The sequence below is a fragment of the Dermochelys coriacea genome, chromosome 1 (genome assembly GCF_009764565.3).
Source record: "Dermochelys coriacea isolate rDerCor1 chromosome 1, rDerCor1.pri.v4, whole genome shotgun sequence".
Classification (NCBI taxonomy): domain Eukaryota; kingdom Metazoa; phylum Chordata; order Testudines; family Dermochelyidae; genus Dermochelys; species Dermochelys coriacea.
In genome coordinates, this window is record NC_050068.2 from 195,264,097 (window position 1) to 195,288,163 (window position 24,067).

Consider the following 24,067-nt stretch of genomic DNA (forward strand, 5'->3'; position numbering starts at 1 on the left):
ATTCAATTTTTAAACTGCATTGGTACAATTTAATAGCCAGTGTCCCGGATTATTAAATTGATAGTAAAGGAGAGTTGCAAAACCAACCTATTGGCAATGTAAACAGTTGTAACTGTTTATTTCATATTCTCCAGTTATAAAGTATCATGCCTAAAACCTATTAGTTTATTTTATAAGAAGTCCTTAATAAAAAGAGGGATTGTAATGGAATATTATATTTCAGAAACAATTACCTACACCTTAATCCTGCAAAGACTCGATGACTCTCAGGGTCCCTTCGAAACTTATGATTCTGTGTACGCAACTTCACATAAAGTGAGTAGATCCACTGAAGTCCCTTTCTACCCTGAACTCAGTAGGACTACCCACGGCACGCAAAGTTGGAAGCATATGCACAAGTCTTCTCAGGACTGGAGCCTAAAATAGGTGGTGAGGGTAGATGCTCAGGATCCCAGTGGGCAGCAGAATTGTTGGCATGGGTGATCACAAATTTTAAGAATCTGGGCTCACTTGTGCTGACTTCTGTGTTTGTTACACAACACAAGACCACGAAAGCTGCCTGGTGTTCATCACAACAGTTTTGCTCAGCTGTGTTGGCAGGGATGGGGAGGGAAGGGGTGCTGCAATGTTGCTGTTGGAGAATTTAGTATCAGGATGGGTAGGTCAGCTGGATAGGTAGGAAGGAAGAAAAATGAATGTGAAGGCAAGAGACTCTAGGCAGAGCTTAGCAGGGAGTGGGGAAGGAAGGAAATGGATGACAGTGCATATAAATGCAGAAAGATAATTGGCTAGATTCTCAGGCTGGTGTAAATCTGCAAAGCTTCACTGACTTCAGTGGAGCGACGTCCATTTACACCACCTAAGAACCTGACCCTGAGCATCGTCTAGCTCCCACTAACATCAATGGGATTCTTTCAGTGACTTTAGTGGGAGTTGGATCAGGATTAAACTGCTAAAGACTGTCCTCAACAACAGCGAAGATTGAGAAACGTAAAGAATATTTAGGACTGAACTTGCACATCTCCTGAATCTGAACTCAATGAGTGGGTTTGGTCAACCTTTAAGCATGCACAAAATAGGGAACTGCACACCTAAGTTTTGTAGTTCTAAGTGTGGCTTTTACTTACCTAAGTGCAAGATTTTGGCCAAGTTCTTTTCTCAGTTGCATCAGTGTAAACTTGGACTAATTTATCTGTCTTCAGTGTAGGATTCGATCCAATGCAAAATGTATGGCTGCTATTTGGGTGCCACTTCTGAAAAGGTGACTCTTAAATGTTATTGTTAAAATATTTAATTAAACTAAAGCTATTAACAGGAAAACCATTTTTCCTGACCCTTTTTAGAAAATTGATGAGATTGAATCTTGTAAGAAATTTATGATTAGAAACAATTTTGCCTAAAATATTAACTTTGCTTGATGAGAGAATTTACACACATCATTAAAATATACATATCTTGAAAAAAGCATATTTTTGTAGTAGTTATGGAGGGTTGCATGATGTGGACTTATTTCATTATTAAATAACATTAACAATTTATTAGGCTGGAATAAAAATACCAAGCCACTTACATTGGAAGCAGAAATTTTGGAATATGAAATATTGTTCAAGTCAGCATTAGAAACCAATTAAAAGTATAGAGGTAGGAGAATGCAAAAAAAGTGGGGGGGAAGTTAGGATGAGACTCATGTGAAAACAGATGAGACGAGATGGACAAAGAACATTGATTAGAAAGTATTATTGTGTTGTTTCTTTTGATCTACTAAAGATGCCCAGCCAATCTATCAGCACCTGTACTGTGCTGAAAATACAACACAGAGAACCAGACTGAGCTTGTGGCTAGTGCACTAGACTGGGACTTAGGGGTCCTGAATTCTGTTCTTGTCTCTACCATTGATTTGGGTGAATCACTTAATCTCTCTGTGCTTCTGTTTACCCCAGACCTTAGTCTGTCAATTAGACTGTAAGTTCTTCAAAACAAGGAGTGGTTCTAACTATGTGCTAGTACTGTGCATAACACAGTGGGGTCTAATCTTGACTTTATTATAGTAGCACTAGGATGCCTCAGTCTTGATCTTGAGGCACTTTTTCAATATTACTAATAATGCAACTGAGAATAATAATCATGAATTTTAAAAACTTTACTGGCCAAAACTGTTTTCTGGCAGAGCCCATTATTATCATCATTAACTATTCCGCAACCAATTGCCCCAAATTCCTCAAGCCACAGCTCCCCGAGAAAGTAGATTAACTAGGACCTGATTTGCAGAGGTTCTGAACATTCCACACTCCAACTAAAGTCTAGAAGGCAATGCTCCTGAAAATCAAGTGCCACACCTTACAGCATGTCCTGCAGGTCAACAAAACCAGGGTTTGTTGGACAGGGAGAGGAAATGAATTCCAAAGTCAGGGCCCCGCACTGAAAACCCCCCGACTAGCAGCCAAGAGCCTCCACAGATTGAAAGGGCTGTGATATCAAATGGCATTCTCTCAAGTAGCCAGATTAGAGAAACTACTGTAACAATATGTATGAGAGCTGGAGAGCATTTGTTCTATTAAAACAAAGGAAATTAACTTAGATGCCTTGCTCAGATGACAGCTCTGTGGCTGAAACCCAATGCAATGCTTTGAAAATGGCAGAGTTTGTTGTCTTATTGAAAACTCTCCAAAGCCAGACATTTAGAATTAAGGCTAAAAATCTGTCTAAAACTCTGTGTTATCTATGTGTTTGCACATCAGATACGTTGTGCAAAACAGAGTTTTTGTTTACCTTTGAATGTCCTTGCATTTTTTAAAAAATATAATAATATACTACATTTCAGTACAACCTCTTTATTAATCTGTTTTGATAAACCATGCTAATCTCCTGTTTTATGGAGTACTTGTAACTAAATACATAGGCTTATTATCAGAACTACTTTAGCATCCCAGCAGAAAACTATTAAAAACCCATATTACATACATATTACCTAAAGTCACAATCGTGCAGTAAGGCAGATGTTATTGGTTGGGCTGGTGGTCAGCAAATGAATCATTGAAAAAACAGGTTGTTATTTGAAGTTACACACAGTGGTTTTTTAATAAGATCCTACTATTTATAGGTCAGGTCACATTTATAGTAAAAAAGCTTAATCTGTTTATTCACTTTTCACTGGACAAAGCACTACTTTAATGCCACTCTGCTGAGTTTGGCAGAAGCACAATTACATCATTAGAGCAGAAGTGCCAAAAGCAATGTCCAGTTCTTTCAGATCCCTGGCTCTTCAATCCCTTTTATGTCAGCAGGCTATACTAATTAAATACTCTAAAACCTAACTTGCTCAGTTTAAATTATACCAGCAGTGTTAAAAGTGTGGTGATAGTAATGAAGTAACTACTGGTCTGAGCACAGGACTGGGTGCATGGAAATCATGAAGTCTAACACTGACTCCTTTATGGTCTCAGCAAGGCCCTTAACATCCCTGACTCCACTTTCTCATCTATAAAATGGGGATAATACTTACCTAGTTCATGACAGGGGTGTTCTGAGGAGTATTTGTTGGGAGGAGGACAGCTTCCCCCATGCACCTCTATACAGGGACTGGCCAGCATTCTGTTGTGGAGTGCGGTAGGGTTCATGCTGCGCTCTCTCCAAGAGTGGGGACGGGGGAAGGAGAAGATAGTAATGCATCTTGTACATGCTACTTGGGGCTCGAGCTGCCATGTGGCCCCCCGTCACACATGGCAGAAACTTGCCCTTAATCTTTGCAAAGTGCTTTGAAGAGGAGTAGTGCTAGGTGTTAATATTATATTTTAAAACTTATTGCTCTTCACCCTTCAGGATGACTGCACAGTTTGCTGCTGGTCTTGAGGATGTGATTAATCAAGACTGAATGAGCGCTCATTGGTTTAGTAGATTTGTCCATCCGTTGTCACTGTAACATCTGATGTGCAGTTACATGTATTACATAGCAATGGTTCGCAAAAAGAAAAGGAGTACTTGTGGCACCTTACAGACTAACAAATTTATTTGAGCATAAGCTTTCGTGAGCTACAGCTCACTTCATCGGATGCGTTCAGTGGAAAATACAGTGGGGAGATTTATATACATAGAGAACATGAAACAATGGGTGTTACCATACACACTGTAACAAGAGTGATCACTTAAGGTGAGCTATTACCAGAGCAGGCGGGGGGGACCTTTTGTAGTGATAATCAAGATGGGCCATTTCCAGCAGTTGACAAGAACATCTGAGGAACAGTGGTGGGGGGGGGTAAACATGGGGAAATAGTTTTACTTTGTGTAATGACCCATCCACTCCCCGTCTTTATTCAAGCCTAAGTTAATTGTATCCAGTTTGCAAATTAATTCCAATTCAGCAGTCTCTCATTGGAGTCTGTTTTTGAAGTTTTTTTGTTGAAGTATTGCCACTTTTAGGTCTGTAATCAAGTGACCAGAGAGATTGAAGTGTTCTCCAACTGGTTTTTGAATGTTATAATTCTTGACGTCTGATTTGTGTCCATTTATTCTTTTACATAGAGGCTGTCCAGTTTGACCAATGTACATGGCAGAGGGGCATTGCTGGCACATGATGGCATATATCACATTGATAGATGTGCAGGTGAATGAGCCTCTGATAGTGTGGCTGATGTGATTAGGCCCTATGATAGTGTCCCTTGAATAGATATGTGGACACAGTTGGCTTTGTTGCAAGGATAGGTTCCTGGGTTAATGGTTCTGTTGTGTGGTGTGTGGTTGCTGGTGAGTATTTGCTTCAGGTTGGGGGGCTGTCTGTAAGCAAGGACTGGCCTGTCTCCCAAGATCGGTGAGAGTGATGGGTCGTCCTTCAGGATAGGTTGTAGATCCTTGATGATGCGTTGGATAGGTTTTAGTTGGGGGTTGAAGGTGATGGCTAGTGGCGTTCTGTTATTTTCTTTGTTGGGCCTGTGCTGTGGTAGGTGACTTCTGGGTACTCTTCTGGCTCTGTCAGTCTGTTTCTTCACTTCAGCAGGTGGGTATTGTAGTTGTAAGAATGCTTGATAGAGATCTTATAGGTGTTTGTCTCTGTCTGAGGGGTGGGAGCAAATGTGATTGTATCGTAGAGCTTGGCTGTAGACAATGGATCGTGTGGTGTGGTCTGGATGAAAGCTGGAGGCATGTACGTAGGCATACCAGTCAGTAGGTTTCCGGTATAGGGTGGTGATTATGTGACCATCGCTGATTAGCACTGTAGTGTCCAGGAAGTGGATCTCTTGTGTTGACTGGTCCAGGCTGAGGTTGGTGGTGGGATGGAAATTGTTGAAATCATGGTGGAATTCCTCAAGGGCTTCTTTTCCATGGGTCCAAATATGCTCAGATAAATTTGTTAGTCTCTAAGGTACCACTAGTCCTCCTTTTCTTTTTGCGAATACAGACTAACACGGCTGCTACTCTGAAACTCGCATAGCAGTGGTTGCAAGCCTAGGAGGATATACTTGCAAGGCTCATCATCCCTTTGATGTATCACCTCTTCACCCACAGTCAAGGTACTGATTTTACCTGGCCAAGATAGGGAGTCTGAGTTGGCTTGAGGAGTAAAAAAATTATTGGTAGTATTAGAATAGCATCTGGAGGCTCCAACTGAGATCAGGGCCCAGTTGTGCAAGGCGCTCTACAAACACAGTTAAAGACTGAGAAAGGTTGGAAGGAGAAACGAGAAGCACAGAGAGGTGAAGTGACTTGTCTAAAGTCACCCAGCAGATAGGTCGCAGAATTGGGAACAAAACCCAAGCCTTTTGATTCCCAGTTCAGTGCTCTATCCCTTAGACTGCATTGCTTGTTTAATACTGAGATACCATAACATTAGAATTAAGGGAACAATCCTTAGGGTATGTAAATTGGCATAGCTCCATTGAAGCCAATGGCATTCTGTTGGTTTAATTTAGCTGAGAATCTGGCCATAAGTCTATAGTAACATTAGTATTTTTACAGTCCTTTGAAGATAGAGATGCTATAGAGATGCTAACGCCAATATTTCAAACTTTTCTGCCTAAAATTAGGCACCAAAATCAGTATTTAGGACCAGAAATATGTGGCCTGATTTTGAAGAGTGACTTCAGTGGCCATGGTGGTTGCTTACACCCTCTGAAAGTCAGATCACTTATCTAAGTGCCTAAATAGGGATTCACGTGCTTAATTTTAGGCACCGTAGTTTGAGAAAAATTGGGCTAAGAATTGCTGTTAGCTTTTTTGCTCTAACAGAACATTTTCATTTACTTTGGCCCATCCAGCCATTTCACTGATCTCCATTTTTAAGTACAAATGCCTGGAATTTTGGGTAAACAGCACCTGTGCTAATTCAACCCTAGTGCAGTTATGCAGTTCATTGGACTCTCACTTGTTTACGACAGGGCTGAATTGGGTTCTGCATTGAGGGCTCAATCCTATTTCCATGTAAATCAATGACCAAAATGTCATTGGCTTCAATGGAGCAGGATCAGGCCCTAATAAAGGTAACATCCTTATTGAACTATGGTAGAATAATGACCTGAGGCTAGTTTAAACTCTCCAGTTCACTGACCTGCCCACTTCTGAAGCAGGTGTATTTCTTGCACTGCTAGGGACAGTTACTTCTAGTTCCATAGAAAACACATTTTACTCTTTAACAGGTGTTTTAAAATGAGCTCACAAGGTGATCTACAGCTTTTTTCCCAAGGAGATCTAGAGACTGTAGGAACATGTTGAATTGATATTTAATTTACATTTTGATATACTGTATAATGTATTAATGCTGCAGACACATCTGCTATTCCTAAGGGGCTGAGCAAACTTCAGAATCTTGGGCACATTCAGTACCTTGGGCTGACAGAGAAGACATGGAAATATCACAATTTAGTAAAGCAGGTGAAAGATGGAGGCAGGTGAATCGAACAGGGCTTATGATGGTGCAGTGTGTTGTGCAAGGTAACATAAATCACATGGTTACATTTTGTGACTTTAGTCTAAAGGGCATTAGGTGTTATTTCTATAAAGCAATACATAACATGCTAGGAAATCATGGATGGAAAGCTGTAACTGTTAATGATTTAATTGCTTGCTAGCCAGGGAGTCTCTTTGCAGCTAAGGGTATGTCTACACTACAAAATTAGGTCGGTTTTATAGAAGTCGATCTTTAGAAAGCGATTTTATACAGTCGATTGTGTATGTCCCCACTAAGCGCATTAAGTTGGCGGAGTGCGTCCTCAATACCGTGGCTAGCATCGACTCACGGAGCAGTGCACTGTGGGTAGCTATCCCACAGTCCCTGCAGTCTCTGCTGCCCACTGGAATTCTGGGTTAAGCACCCGATGCCTGATGGGACAAAAAAATTGTCGCGGATGGTTTTTTGGGTACATGTCACCAGTCTCCCCTCCTTCCCTCTGTCCCTCCCTGAAAGCAACGGCAGACAATCGTTTTGCGCCTTTTTTCCTGGGTTGACCATGCAGACACCATACCATGGCAAGCATGGAGCCCACTTAGCTCACCGCTGCTGTTGTGAGCATTGTAAACACCTTGTGCATTATCCTGCAGTATGTGCAGAACCTGGCTAGTAGACACTGGCACGAGGACGATTGTGAGGAGGACATGGACACAGACATTCCTGAAAGCATGGGATGTGGCAATTGGGACATCATGGCGGCCTTGGGGCAGGTTGATACAGTGGAACACTGATTCTGGGCCCAGCAAACAAGCACAGACTGGTGGGACCGCATAGTGTTGCAAGTATGGGAAGATTCCCAGTGGCTGTGAAATTTTCGCATGTGTAAGGCCACTTTCCTGGAATTTGTGAATTTGTGAATTCCTTGGAATGTGACTTGCTTTCCCCTGCCCTGAAGCACAGGAATACCAAGATGAGAGGTGCCCTGACAGTTGAGAAGTGAGTGGCGATAGCCCTGTGGAAGCTTGCAACGCCTGACTGCTACCAGTGAGTTGGGAATCAATTTGGAGTGGGCAAATCTACTGTGGGGGCTGCTGTGATCCAAGTAGCCAGTGCAATCACTGAGCTGCTGCTAACAAGGGTAGTGACTCTGGGAAATGTGCAGATCATAGTGGATGGCTTTGCTGCAATGGGGTTCCCTAACTGTGGTGGGGCGATAGATGGAACGCATATCCCTATCTTGGCACCAGACCACCTTGTCAACCAGTACATAAACTGCAAGGGATACTTTTCAATGATGCTGCAAGCACTGGTGGATCACAAGGGATATTTCACTGACATCAATGTGAGATGGCTGGGAAAAGTACATGATACTCGCATCTTTAGGAACTCTGGACTGTTTGAACAGCTGCAAAAAGGGTCTTAGTTCCCAGACCAGAAAAGTAACATTGGGGATGTTGAAATGCCAATAGTTATCCTTGGGGCCCCAGCCTACCCCTTGCTCCCATGGCTCATGAAGCCATACACAGGCATCCTGGACAGTAGTAAGGAACAGTTCAATTATAGGCTGAGCAAGTGGAGAATGTGGTGGTAGAATGTGCCTTTGGATGTTTAAAAACTCGCTGGAGCTGTTTGCTGACTAGGTTAGACCTCAGCGCAGCCAATATTCCCACTGTTATTGCTGCTTGCTGTGTGCTCCATAATATCTGTGAGAGTAAGGGGGAGACATTTATGGCAGGGTGGGAAGTTGAGGCAAATCGCCTGGCAGCCAGTTTTGAGCAGCCAGACACCAGGGCGATTAAAAGAGCACAGGTAGGCGCACTGCTCATCAGAGAGGCTTTGAAAACCAGTTTCATGAGTGGCCAGGCTACAGTGTGACAGTTGTGTGTGTTTCTCCTTGCTGCAAACCCGCCCTCTTTGTTGATTTTAAGTCCCTGTAAGCCAACCACCCTCCTCCCTTTGATCACAGCTGGCAAAGGAAATAAAGTCACTATTGTTTTGAAACCATGCATTCTTTCTTTATTAATTAAAAAAAAAATGAGATAACTGACAAGGTAGCCTGGGTGGGCTGGGGGAGGAGGGAAGAACAAGGCCACAGTGCTTATTGTAGCCACAATACAATTCAAAGCTGTTTGAATGACAGCCTTCTGTTGTTTGGCCATCCTCTGGAGTGGAGTGGCTGGGAGCTGGAGCCTCCCCCGCCCCACATGCTTGGGCGTCTGGGTGAGGAGGATATGGAACTTGGGGAGGAGGGCAGGTGGTTATACAGTGGATGCAGTGGCGGTCTGTGTTCTTGATGCCTTTCTTGCAACTCCACCAGATGCCTGAGCATGTCCATTTGCTCCCTCATTAGCCTCAGCATCGCCTCCTGCCTCTTCTCATAGCGCTCACCTAATGCTTTCCTGGCCTCTGACACTGAATGCCTCCATGCATTCAGCTGTGCCCTATCAGTGTGGGAGGACTGCAAGAGCTTGGAAAACATGTCATCACGAGTGCATTTTTTTCGCCTTCTAATCTGCGATAACCTCATGGACGGAGATGATAGGGGGAGCATAGAAACATTTGCACCTCCAGGGGGGATAAAAAGGGAGAGTAGACTTTTAAGAAGATATATTTCTGAGAACAAAAGGGAGACTCTTTCACAGTGAATCAAGCAATTCACAGCAGACAGCACATGTGCTTTAGGTACAAGGTCGCATTTTGCCTTTTATATTAAGCGTCTGCCGGTATGGTGACACATCACACATGGCTGGGCAACAGAATTCGGTTTCCAGGCAGCCATGGTAAGCCAACGGGTACGCGGGGTTGGTTGCTTACGCTTTCATAACGTGGGAATGGTTTCAAACTGCAGCGTCCTCCTTTTCCATAGCAAGTAATGCTGATTGGTTTGCCATTTAAAAGGAGGGGCTGAGGTTTTCGGGTGGAAGTGCAGCAGACCCCTGCCCCCACCCCACTATTGGCTATTCTCTGGGATGATCCCTTTTAGCCAAACACAAACAGCCCAGCATGAACGGGGTCCTTTTACTGTTCCCTTACAAAAAATTTTTTATTTCAACCAGGTGACCATGAATGATATCACTCTCCTGAGGCTATCACAGAAAGATAAAGACCGAATGTTTCTTGAATACGACGAAAACCCCGGACCATTCACTGTCATGCTTTGTGCTACAATGATTCCAGACTACTTGCTACTGGCTTGGTGTGGTAAAGTGTCCTACTGTGGAGGACAAAATAAGGCAGCGCTCCCCAGAAACCTTCTGCAAAAGCTTTCAGGGTATTTCCAGGAGAGCTTCATGGAGATGTCCCTGGAGGATTCCCGCTCCATCCCCAGACACGTTAACAGAGTTTTCCAGTAGCTGTACTGGCTGCAAATGCATCCCAGTTCTTCAGGGGGAAAATCAAACATTAAACACAATTGCTTTTAAACCCTGTACTGTAATTACAAATCTGCACTCACCAGAGGTGCCTTCACCTGCTTCAGGGTCTGGGAACCCGCCTTGGGAGGGTATTGGCTCCAGGGTGATGGAAAGGTCCTGGCTGCTGGGGAGAAGAGATTCTCCACTTGCCTGCTGCACATTCTCCTCCTCCTCTTTCTCACCCCCCAAATCCTCCTCCCTGTTGCTTGAGACTTCCCCCTTGCAGGTGTCCATGAACAGTGGTGGGGTAGTAGTAGGGTCCCCCACTAGAATGCCATGTAGTTGATCACAGAAGTGGCATGTCTGGGGCTCTAAACCGGAGTGACCATTTGCCTCCTTTGTCTTTTGCTAGGTTTGCCTGAGCTCCTTAACTTTCACGCAGCTCTGCTGTGTGTCCCTGTTGTAGCCTCTGTCCACCATGCCCTATGCGATTTTGGCATATATATCAGCATTTCTTCTTTTTGATTGGAGTTTGGTCTGCACAGATTCTTCTCCCCATACAGCAATCAGATCCAGTGTCTCCCATTTGCTCCAGGCTGGAGTTCGTTTGTGATTCTGGGGGAACTGCATGGTCACCTGTGCTGCTGAGCTTGCCATGCTGACCAAACAGGAAATGAAATTCAAAATTTCCCAGGGCTTTTCCTGTGTACCTGGCTAGTACATCGGAGTTGAAAGTGCTGTCCAGAACGGTCACATTGGAACACTCTGGGATAGCTCCCGGAGGCCAATACTGTTGAATTGCATCTGCACTACCATAAATTCAACCCAGCAAGGTCGATTTTAGCGCTACTCCCCTCATTGACAGAACGTGGTTTGTTGTGTAGACGCATTGCTTATAAAATTGACCAAATGTGCCTAAATTCGACCTAACCTCATAGTGTAGACCAGGGCTAAGGTACTTATATGGCCCCATTACTGTAGTACCTGAGCACCTCACAGACTTTAATGCACTTGTTGTCTTAACATTTGTGAGGTAGGGAAATTCTACTATTAGAACTGAAGCACAGAAAGACTTCATGCCCTAGATCACATACGAAGTCTATGGCAGAACAGGTAACTGAACCCAGATCTGCCACATTCTGGGGTAGCTCCCTATCCACTGGGCCATCTTTTATGCTGTACCTTAGTACTCTTACCTTCCCACAAAATCTCTTCCCTCCCCCCACCCACACCAAAAAAAATTGGTTCTCAAAATCTTCAGTCCTGCAGACCACCAGAAGGGAATGCATGGGCCACTGTGACAGCCTATTGACCAACCACCAAACTGCTTCTGAAGGGGTTCAGAATGAGATCTCCTACACTTTCATTTACACAAGAGATCAAGATCAGGCAGCGGCACAGACAGCTGTAGCAGCACAGGAGCCAGCAAACAGAGCTGTAAATGGGGGAGTTTCAGTGGGAGTATGCAAGGGGAGTTTGTATTGTGGTGCTTGTTTGGGGGTTGTTTTTGCTGTGGGTGGTGGTGCTTTGGTGTGGTTTGTGTTTCCCAGATTAACAGGATTTAGGGGGGGAAGGCTGTGACAGACACAGAGGCAGCAGTGGGAGTGACCCATGTAGTAGAAGACACAATGAGGATGACTGGATGTGGAAGCTGTGGCATGTACATGATCCCGGAGCGGGGACCTGGTAAGAGTTTTGTCTGCATGAAGTGCCGTCTGATAGAGCTGATGGAGGAAAAGATCCGAGGTTTGGAGATGCAGGTGGAAAGTCTGGTTGAGTTTAGGAAGGGGTTTGAGCGGATTATGGAGCAAAGACATGAGGTATCTGAAGGGAAAAGCTCAGACTTACAGATGGAAACAGGCTGGGGAATTTTGAGGGGAGACTGGGTGAGGAAAGTGGTCAGTGGAAGCATGTGACTAAAAAAACCAGGCAGAGGAAAAGACGGGCTAGTGAAGGAGAAATAGAGCTCAGGAACAGGTTTGCAGAGTTGGAAAATGAAGAAGGGACTCAGCAGGTAATCGCTGAAGGTGGAAGGGCAAGGAAGAAGAGAAAAGCAGCTAGTCTTATAGGAAAAGGGGAAGAGTCAATGGAGACTACACCAAATATGAGCCCCAGGAGGATACAGAATGGGTTGAAGAGGATTATAAGGGAGAATAGGAATGGAAAGAACTTGCAGCCAGAGGGAACAGTATATAGACTGGAGAATAGCACCGTCACCAGGAAAAGGCAGGTCTATGTGATCGGGGACTCTTTATTGAGAAGAATAGACAGGCCTGTAACCAGAGTTGATATAGAGAATAGAAGAGTGTGCTGTCTTCCAGGTACTAAGATACGGGATATAGACCTGAGGTTGAAAAGGATCCTAAAGGGATCAGGAAAGAATCCCCTAATTATCCTTCATGTGGAAACAAATGATATGGCTAGATTCTCGCTGGAAAGTATTTAGGGAGACTATGCTAGGCTGGGGAAGACGCTTAAGGAAATCGAGGCTTAGGTGATCTTTAGTGGGATTCTGCCTGTTCCTAGAGAAGGGCAACAAAGGTGTGACAAGATTATGACTATCAACATATGGCTTAGGCAGTGGTGCTATAAGGAGGGCTTTGGGATATATGGCCACTGGGAGGCATTCATGGTAAGAGGACACTTCTCTTGGGATGGACTTCATCTGAGTAGGGAAGGAAATAGACTTTTAGGATGGAGGCTGATACAACTGATTAAGAGAGCTTTAAACTAGGAATTTGGGGAGATGGTTGGGAGATGTCCAGATAAACTCCACGCCGGATTTTAGCATTGAGAGGGAAGAAATAGAAGTAAGAAAGGATACAGCTGTGGGTAGGAGAATGTATATAAGGAGCAAGGGCAGTGTGGATACTAGTCTAATAGGTCATACTGGCTGTAGAATGACCGTGCCTAATAGGGTACAAAATGTGAGCGAGGCCAAACAGCAAAAATTAAGATGTTTGTACACCAATGCGAGGAGCCTAGGTAACAAAATGGAAGAACTAGATCTATTGGTGCAGGAAGTGAAACCAGATATTCTAGGGATAACAGAAACATGGTGGAATAGTAGTCATGACTGGATTACAGGTATTGAAAGGTATGTCCAGTTTAGGAAAGACAGAAATAAAGGTGAAGGTGGTGGAGTAGCATTGTATATCAATGATGAGGTAGAATGTAAAGAAATAAGAAGCGATGCAATGGATAAGACAGAGTCCGTCTGGGCAAAAATTATATTGGGGAAAAAAACTAGTAGAGCCTCCCCTAGGATAGTGCTTGGGGTGTGCTATAGACTGCCGGGATCTAATTTGGATATGGCTAGAGCCCTTTTTAATGTTTTTAATAATACTAATGGAAACTGCATGATCATGGGAGACTTTAACTTCCCAGATATAGACTGGAGGACCAGTACTAGTAATAATAATAGGGCTCAGATTTTCCTAGATGCGATAGCTGATGGATTCCTTCATCAAGTAGTTGCTGAACCGACTAGAGGGGATGCCATTTAAGATTTGATTTTGGTGAGTATTGAGGACCTCATAGAAGAAATGGTTGTAGAGGATAATCTTGGTTCAAGTGATCATGAGCTAATTCAGTTCAAATTGAATGGAAGGATTAACAAAAATAAATCTGCAACTAGGGTTTTTGATTTCAAAAGGGCTGACTTTCAAAAATTAAGGAAATTAGTTAGGGAAGTGGATTGAATTTATGGATCTAAAGGTAGAGGAGGCCTAGGATTACTTTAAATCAAAGCTGCAGAAGATATCGGAAGCCTGCATCCCAAGAAAGGGGAAAAAATTCATAGGCAGGAGTTGTAGACCAAGCTGGATGAGCAAGTATCTCAGACAGGTGATTAAGAAGAAGCAGAAAGCATACAGGGAGTGGAAGATGGGAGGGATCAGCAAGGAAAGCTACCTTATTGAGGTCAGAACATGAAGGGATAAAGTGAGACAGGCTAAAAGTCAAGTAGAGTTGGACCTTGCAAAGGGAATTAAAACCAATAGTAAAAGGTTCTATAGCCATATAAATAAGAAGAAAACAAAGAAAGAAGAAGTGGGACCGCTAAACACTGAGGATGGAGTGGAGGTTAAGGACAATCTAGGCATGGCCCAATATCTAAACAAATACTTTGCCTCAGTCTTTAATAAGGCTAAAGAGGATCTTAGGGATAATGGTAGCATGACAAAAGGAAATGAGGATATGGAGGTAGATATTACCATATCTGAGGTAGAAGCAAAACTCAAACAGCTTAATGGGACTAAATCAGGGGGCCCAGATAATCTTCATCCAAGAATATTAAAGGAATTGGCACCCGAAATTGCAAGCCCATTAGCAAGAATTTTTAATGAATCTGTAAATTCAGGAGTTGTACCGTATGACTGGAGAATTGCTAATATAATTCCTATTTTTAAGAAAGGAAAAAAAAAGTGATCTGGGTAACTACAGACCTGTTAGTTGGACATCTGTAGTATGCAAGGTCTTGGAAAAAATTTTGAAGGAGAAATTAGTTAAGGACATTGAAGTCAATGGTAAATGGGACAAAAAACAACATGGTTTTACAAAAGGTAGATAGTGTCAAACCAACCTGATCTCCTTCTTTGAGAAAGTAACAGATTTTTTAGATAAAGGAAATGCAGTGGATCTAATTTACCTAGATTTCAGTAAGGCATTTGATACCGTGCCACAGGGGGAATTATTAATTAAATTGGAAAAGATGGGGATCAATATGAACATTGAAAGGTGGATAAGGAATTGGTTAAAGGGGAGACTACAACGGGTCCTACTGAAAGGTGAACTGTCAGGCTGGAGGGAGGTTACTAGTGGAGTTCCTCAGGGATCAGTTTTGGGACCAATCTTATTTAATCTTTTTATTACTGACCTCGGCACAAAAAGTGGGAGTGTGCTAATAAAGTTTGCAGATGATACAAAGCTGGGAGGTATTGCCAATTTAGAGAAGGACCGGGATATCATACAGGAGGATCTGGATGACCTTGTAAACTGGAGTAATAGTAATAGGATGAAATTTAATAGTGAGAAGTGTAGGGTTAAGCATTTAGGGATTAATAACAAGAATTTTAGTTATAAGTTGGGGACGCATCAATTAGAAATAACGGAGGAGGAGAAGGACCTTGGAGTATTGGTTGATCATAGGATGACTATGAGCTGCCAACGTGATATGGTTGTGAAAAAAGCTAATCCGGTCTTGGGATGCATCAGAAGAGATATTTCCAGTAGGGATAAAGAGGTTTTAGTACCGTTATACAAGGCACTGGTGAGACCTCACCTGAAACACTGTGTGCAGTTCTGGTCTCCCATGTTTAAGAAGGATGAATTCAAACTGGAACAGGTACAGAGAAGGGCTACTAGGATGATCCGAGGAATGGAAAACTTGTCTTATGAAAGGAGACTCAAGGAGCTTGGCTTGTTTAGCCTAACTACAAGAAGGTTGAGGGGACATATGATTGCTCTCTATAAATATATCACAGGGATAAATACCAGAGAGGGAGAGGAATTATTTAAGCTCAGTACCAATGTGGACAGAAGAACAAGTGGATATAAACTGGCCACCAGGAAGTTTAGACTTGAAATTAGACGAAGGTTTCTAACCATCAGAGAAGTGAAGTTTTGGAATAGCCTTCTAAGGGAAGCAGTGGGGGCAAAAGATCTATCTGGCTTTAAGATTAAACTCGATAAGTTTATGGAGGAGATGGTATGATGGCATAACGTGATTTTGGTAATTAATTGATCTGTAAATATTCATGGTAAATAGGCCTAATGGCCTGTGATGGGATATTAGATGGGTGGGATCTGAGTTACCCAAGAAAGAATTTTCTGTAGTATCTGGCTGGTGAATCTTGCCCATAAGCTCAGGGTTTAGCTGATCGCCATATTTGGGGTCAGGAAGGAATTTTCCTCCAGGGCAGATTGGAAGAGGCCCTGGAGGTTTTTCACCTTCCTCTGTAGCATGGAGCTCGGGTCACTTGATGGAGGATTCTCTGCTCCTTGAAGTCTTTAAAGCACAATTTGAGGACTTCAATAGCTCAGATAAAGGTGAGATTTTTTGCAGGAGTGGGTGGATGAGATTCTGTGGCCTGCGTTGTACAGGAGGTCAGACTCGATGATCAGAATGGTCCCTTCTGACCTTAGTATCTATGAATCTATAAGATAAAACAATTTAACATAAAGCATTTCCTATAATGATAATGCACTGGGGAATTCATAAAAACTGATTGCCATCACACTCTAATTTCTATCTTTGAGATGATGGCTGAGAGCTCACTATTGATCTTAGATATATATAACAGCAAAGATTGTAAAACAGGCTTGTAAGCAGTATTTGGATTTGTATGGTGGATGTGTGCAAACCCTTATTTCACAATTAAGGCCAATGTTAGTACCTCCATGTATGAATACCATGAGCTGCCATAAAGACTTCGTAAGAACATGGTCAGGTTCTAGTTCTGTGAAAGATTTTGTTTCTCATATCATTTGTGTTTATTTGATGGACAGTAGTAGGTATGTTTCCATACTTTGGATTTATAGGAAGGCTCATAATCATCCAGGACTGGCACTCATTCATATACTATAGCCTTATCTCAGAGATGGAGGAATTGTCAATAGAACTTGATATGTAATCTGGAGATTTCACTGTATATCTATAAATGGAATATTTGTGTGTAGAAGGGAGGGAGTGGGGGAGTATATGAGTGGTAATGGTAGGAAGTGGCCTTCTAGAAAGGAATTCTTTTGTTCCCAGAAGGATCAACTAATGTGCTCAACCCAGGTCTAATTCTGGCTCTTTGGAGTTGCACAGGTAAACCTACTCTGAAGTCAGTCCTGTAAATGAAATCAAAGGAGTTTCATGGCTGCAAACAAGGACAGAATTTGGCTCACTGATTCTAATAATTCTGAAGAAGTGGTGTTCTTCCATGATTTCTTCTCTCCTGAAGAATGGTTACATACAGATATCTGACCTGGCAATGTTTGAAAGTATCAGCTGCAGAGTCATGAAAATGTTTTTTTAATGGCTATTTCCCAAGCCAGGTAGCTAAGAAGTATCGGTGGCATTAGCTGGTAGTGTGTAACTTCCTCCAGCTTCTTTTTCTTTAGGATTTTTGTTTTCAATTTCTTCTTCTTCTTCTCTTTTTGATATTGAGTCAGATTCTCATTATTTTGTATCACCTGGTTGTGATTTTTCTTGGTCATTACTTGTGTTATTTATTTTGAGCATTCTCTTTATACCATGCTCTGACTTGATTTGTCTTTTACTTCAAAACTCCATAAAATGGAATTAGAAATGAGAGGAAAGACAATTAACAATGAAAAAGTATTATCACAGCAAAATTAATTGTTTAGTCAGACACTGATATGGTATCACTTTTTATTGTTCATTGATTCAACCCCTCTCTGTGAAACTTATTTGGTTAATTCCACAGCCCACACCTGGATGGAACATTTCAGGGGGAATTTTTCAAAAGCACCTAAGAAATGTAGGGGCATAAATCCCACTGATTCTTCACGGAACTCGTTTTTCTAAATCTCTTGAGTGCTTTTCAAAATATTCCCCTTAATGTACAAGTTCAGTGATTAACCCAATACCGCACAGATTTTGGATTTGCTCAGTTGAATCATAAAATCCAATAATTGTTGATGACGTTGTTCTGTTGAAGTCAACAAAAGCTCACAGACGAGTGGCTGCAGGATGGGGCCCATAATCTGTTTGCTTGTGAAATACTTAGGGTACAAAGATTGAATGAGTTTTCAAAAGTGATCAGCACTGGTCTAACTCTACTCCCATTGAAATCAAGGTAAAACTCCCAGTGAGTTTGATAGGAACAGACTCAGGTCAATCCTGTTCAATTTTGAAAATATTACCCTAAATATATACAAAGGATCCTAGACCCTAAAGGCTAAATTACTCCTTCTTTGAACTGATAGGCCTCAGAGGGGAAGAAGATACAGGGAACCCTTTTTCTCCCAACAGTCTCATGAATTGTGGGTTTCCCAGCACTTGGCAGTGCAAGAGAGTGGGGGCTGCCTGCAGCACTAATGTGACCCAGAGAGGTCATTTCTGGCAGGGCATGTGTGAGATCAAAGTCCAGCCCCTCACCTGTGCCAACAGAGCAGTGCTGGGGGAAGTGCTTGCTACAGGTATCGTAAGATCTGTTCTGCTTGGAGTCATTCCACACCAGCATCCCTCCTCATGCTGGTATTTGGGCAGTCTTCTGTCCCCTAAAGAGGCTTAGCCTCAGACTCTACAAAGGATCTGGGTGGCTCAGAGAACTGATAATACATTATGGAGCATTTCACTGTTAGGGTTGCTATCCAACTCAGGCTGGTAGTGACCCAAAGGTTTTATCATCTGGATGGCTGGTGGCCTATGTGAAATTAAATTAGTGGTCTCATTTTAGCTCCTCATAAATAGGTGTACCCGTTGCCACAATCACCACTACAGCTGGATGGAGGCAGACACCAAAATACTCTCTCAGACGAAAGGTACTCCATGCAGGTTGGAATTGGGGAACATTGGCAGAGCAGCATAGGAAAGCTTGCACTACCATTGCCCATGCTGCATCAGTTTTATCTAGGGACGAGGACTTCATTCTCCAGGGCTGTCAGTCTGGCACATTTTAAAAGTAGTAAATTCACACACAAAAATGAAAAAGAACTAAAAATTTTCACTGGAACCCATTTTTTGACAGGCAGTTTTTCTTTTTCTTTGTGCAATGTTTTAAATGATCTCTAATAAGGTGTATCAATGTGAACTGTAGAGTGTACAGGACAGTAGTTAATTGTACATGACTTTTCAGATATACTGTGTGTTACAATTTCGATAAAGAAAAGTGAGTAGCAAGGGAATAGTGGGTGAAATTAGGCTCTAGTGAATACAGGCAACAATGTGGCATTTAATATCCTAAACTGTAAAGGAATTGAGTCAGCTCACTTTAAAAAAAAAAGACAGGAAGGGAATAATTTTCACTTTTCATTTAAATTACAGATAAGGTTGATCAATTAGTTTACTGGCACTCAGGTAACTTTTAATGATGCTAGACAGAGAGAAGGTGGCATCTCTCTCAATACAACTCCCTGGGGAGTGTTGTCCAATAACAGATTCAAAACATCTTTAAATCTTAGGCTCTAGAGACTGATTTTGCTCCATGACCATTTATAATCCAATTAAAATGAAATAAATAAATTATGCCCCTAAGCCCCTCTAAATTGTCAACATGAGCAAAACAAAAGCACATGAAAGTTTACAGTGCTCTTTAATGAAGAGGAGGCAGATAAATAAATGTCAGAATTAGCTTGTTTTGGCAAATGTGAGTTCTAGGATTTTTAGGGGGTTGTATTTTATTTATTTATTTCAGAGAAACGGTTTCAATAGCACCCAACCTGTTTCTTTAATCAGCTCTCTACTATTATCTTCCTGCTTCCTTGGCAAAGCAAAAATAATGAAATGAAAAGCTTTCTCGTATTTATAACAGTTCATCACAAGCAGCAGGGCATGAAGCCACTGGGAAGGAATTACAACTCATTACACCTTGGAATAAAGCCATCTTCCCTGAAAAAGCTCCAAGTGATAGAGTGCAGCATCCTGCCTACTTACCAACACCAGCCCCCATGAGCAATCTCCCCTGCTGCTCAATTATTCACTGGCTCCTTGTTGTATCCAGAGTCAAATTAAAGATTTCTGCCTTATACTCAAAGTCTTACAAGGGACTAGTTTTTCTTTCTTAGGCAATGTCTACACTACAGACCTTAAAGTGGCACAGCTAAACCACTGCAGCTTCACCGCTGTAAGATCTCCCCTGTAGCTGCTCTATGCTGGAGGGAGAGAGCTCTCCCGTTGGCATAATTAACCCCCCCTCACAATGAGCAGTGGTAGCCGTGTTGGCAGGACAGTAATCCCACCGACATAGTACTGGCCATACCAGCGCTTCTGTCTGTGAAACTTATGTCCATCGGAGGGGGTGTGTGTTTTTTTCCTTACACCTGACCGACAAAAATTTTACAGACAAAAGTGCTAGTGTGGACATAGCCCAAGTTGTATCAGGGATCCATTGTAGTAGGCACTATACAAATGCATAGTATAAGGACAGCCTTCCTCCTCCAAATGGTTCACAATCTAAACAAAGACAAGATTGACAAAGAGTGGGAGGTGGAACAGAGGCACAGAGAGATGATGTGACTTGCCCAAAATCACCCAACAGGCCAGTAGCAGAGCCAGTAATAGGACCCACATCTCCTGAATCTCATATCAGTGGCCTGTTGAATAGGCCATGCTGTCTGGACAAAGCTACTTGAGACCACCTATTGCTTCATAAACATAGCCTCCCATACCAGCTACATTCTACAGGAACAATGGAACCATTTACCACAAGAGTGAGTCTTCAAAGAGCAGGAGACAGAATTGTCTCAGAAGCTGTACCTAGACTGTGGAACTCATTTCAGCAAGGGATTACAATGATAACCTCAGACATGCTCAGAACAAAACCCATTCCTTTGATTTAGCATTCCCACAGTCCATATTATTTTTTTTAAAAATATCCATCAAACCTGGAGGGGGAAGAGAGATGGACTAAAACAATCTTGCCCTTTTACTTAAAAATCAGAAAGTGCCCAGATACCACAGCATTGGGGGGCCTAGAGATACCTATGCAAAGAGGAATAAAACTGTAGTTCATGTGGTTGGTCACACTTGGGATCAAATATTTAACACTGTCACTCCTAAAATGTGGAGTTGGTTTCTCTTGAACATTTATCTCACCCCATTCTTCCCCATTTAAAAATGAAATCTGAAAACCTGTTCATTGTCCTTGTACAGATGACTCTCACCCCTTTGGTTTGGGGTTTATATGTTTTTGACACTTACATGTTTTTCAACAGGTGTGCAGCAGACCAAGTCTGGGCATGCATCCCCCCTGCATGTAAACACGGAGGACCAGATCCTTACCTGATGTAAATAGGCATAGCTCCATTGACATTAATAGAACTATGCTGATTTACAGTAGCTGAGACTCTGGCCCGACAAGTTTTACAGGATCCTGCAAGTATATGCACAAGGGTGCCCTTATGTGCACCCTTGTATGAAAATTTCATCCTAATTATTATTTCTCATTTTTTTTAAATTTTAATTATCTGCACAGCAGCCCAGATACCTTGGCTGGCTAGTGCTCTAAAAATAAAATGACTAGATTATTTATATTGTTATTAACAATAAACATGTAGGCCTTCAGACTTGGCTTACGTGAATACAATTTAAATGTAATAGATCTGCCAAATGGTTTAGATTAAAGGATTATAAACAGGAAATGAAAGGATTCATTAAAGGATTACATACACGAGCTGAAAATTGCCCAAAGGATTCATGTACCAGTTACTACAGGGCAAGGACCCAATACTGCTAATGCTTCTGTATCCCCGTAACTTTATTCACACTGTGTAATCAATGGGAAATCAATTGTGCTATTCATATGTGTACAATTACTCTGATACATAAGTGTGTGCAGGTCTCTGGACCAAAATTTCTCTGAAAAAACCTGAAACCAGTAAAGACTCCGGGCCTGATCCTGCAGAATGACATGCATGAGGCTGCTTGCATGAATGTTTATAGTATACATATGTAAATAAGGACTACTCATGTGAGTAGGAGTTGTATAATAGGACCTCAGTTTGCAGAGCATTGGGGTGATCCTTAGCCCAGTGTGAGATGAGCCTGAGCCAGTTTAATATGGTTTAGAGTGCAAACCATGGAAAACTTTATGGGTTTGCTTGGAGATTCTGGCTAAGTTTGGCATCAGAGTAAAATTCCAAGGCCTGTCAGCCACTGTAAAATGAACCCACCAAGTTTAGTACAATTTTCAGCAAGAGTGCATTTCTTCAGGCAGGAGTTGAGAAAGATTGTGTAGTTTTGTCAGGAACAATTATAGCTTATCTGTTAGTCAGTATATAAGTGTAGCCAGGTACTGAGACTCCTTTTAGAGCTCGATTATGATAAGCAGCCTCTCGGTAGCCATGAAAAGGCCACTCACAGTGGCAGTCCCTATGTTCCCTGCACTCTTGGGAGCACAACTCTGAACAGAAGACAAGGAGCAGTTGGTCTCCATTTTCATTGGCCCATGGAGCATGACTGGTGCACCAGGGAAAGTGATCAGCTTCAGTCTGTTAAACACAGTGGACTGCCGACTCCCATGTCCAATAAGTAGCCTCAACAAACTGGGCAGCTTGGCACTGCTCCCTACCACAGTTTTTACCTTAAAAGTTACAATCAAGTTAGTAGATATAACTGTGACAAAGTATTTAAATATATGCATAAATGAAAAACACAGGCATGATTCTCCATTGCTCCGCACATTGTGTTGTCTTCTCCACCTACTTTGCAATGGAGAAAGCTAACAAGCTATTACTTTAAAATGCTACTACCATCTCTTCAGTTTAGTTATTGTAAAATATACTACCTGCACGTTTATATGGTTAACTCAATAGGATTAGAACATTTACAAATAAATTGGGTAAAAAATGCCACATAGAAATTACCATTGAAAGAAACATACTATACTTCTGTTCTAATGCAGCTAATAAAGCTCACAAGCTGGGAGTTTGGGGGCAGTGGTAACGGTGGGGAAGCATTAAAGAGCATCCCTGTAAACTAAAGAAGAGCTTTTATTCTTGTCAGTCACTAACTGATGTTTTACAACATATATTTATATATTTGAAACCTTGCTATAGCCCCTAATAAGTTTTGTGAAGCACTTGCCATGTTCTGAAGAAAGATCTACATTTTTGGTCTCAGATCTGACTCCTCTGTGTATTAGAAGGAGAAGGGAGGATTTGTTTTTATTTCTTCTTTTTCTGAAGACATAGACTTCTGATAATTTGGTAACCATCCCATTACATTCCTCATTTGACTTCCTAATTTATTTTCATAGTATTTTATACCTTTTTTTCTCACCAAATTAGTAATGTTTCACATTCGTCTTCCTGCCTCCTGTCAGTAATAGTGATCTGTACTCCATTCTAGATAGTGAGCAGGTTGAGAGGTACATTTTAAGAGGATTTTGTACAATCAATTTATATATCAAACAAACAAACAAAAACAATTAAAGGGAAGGTGGAACAATTTCCTGTTTTCCTTTAACTACATGTAGGCAAGCAGGTGTATGTATCCATTTATTTATTACCTTTTGCATATTTCAGCAGAATTTCCTATTTGTTTCCTATTTCCTCCCTGTTGCTGGGATAAGAAAACAACAACAACAACAAAGCAATAGGTGCAACCTATACATAGTAGATTTGAGATCAATCTTTAATGCCTAAACATCCCACCACTAGAAAGAGAACAGTACATAAATAATTGTTCTCCTTAACTGTATCTGTATTGGAAACCTTTATATGTTTTATTTTGTTTTTCCAACTCATAGACCCATTGCAGCAGTGAGCATGTGGAATATTTTCTGGACTGTGATCAATAGTAAACTAAGATGGAATGTTCTGATGGCAAGACTGTTTAATCAGGAAAAGAGAGGGTCATGTGACTTCTTTTTAGGCCTCCATACAGAGCTGAGTGAATGTTGTTATTGTTGTTTGTGGTTGATAATCATTTATGTTTCTGTCTGGCTGTAGCACCCATGTGTCCCAGTCAGGGTGGGAATTTATGCTAGGCTGTACAACACACAGAAAGACACAGGCCCTGTTCCAAATTGCTTAAGCTTTAGGAACTATGGTTGGATAGCAGGAACATTTTGTCAACTCTAAAGTGAAGTTTGATGCAAATATTTTCACACCCTTTCCTACTCATTCTTCTGTGAAGTGTCATACCAACAAATTTTGTTCATGGCCT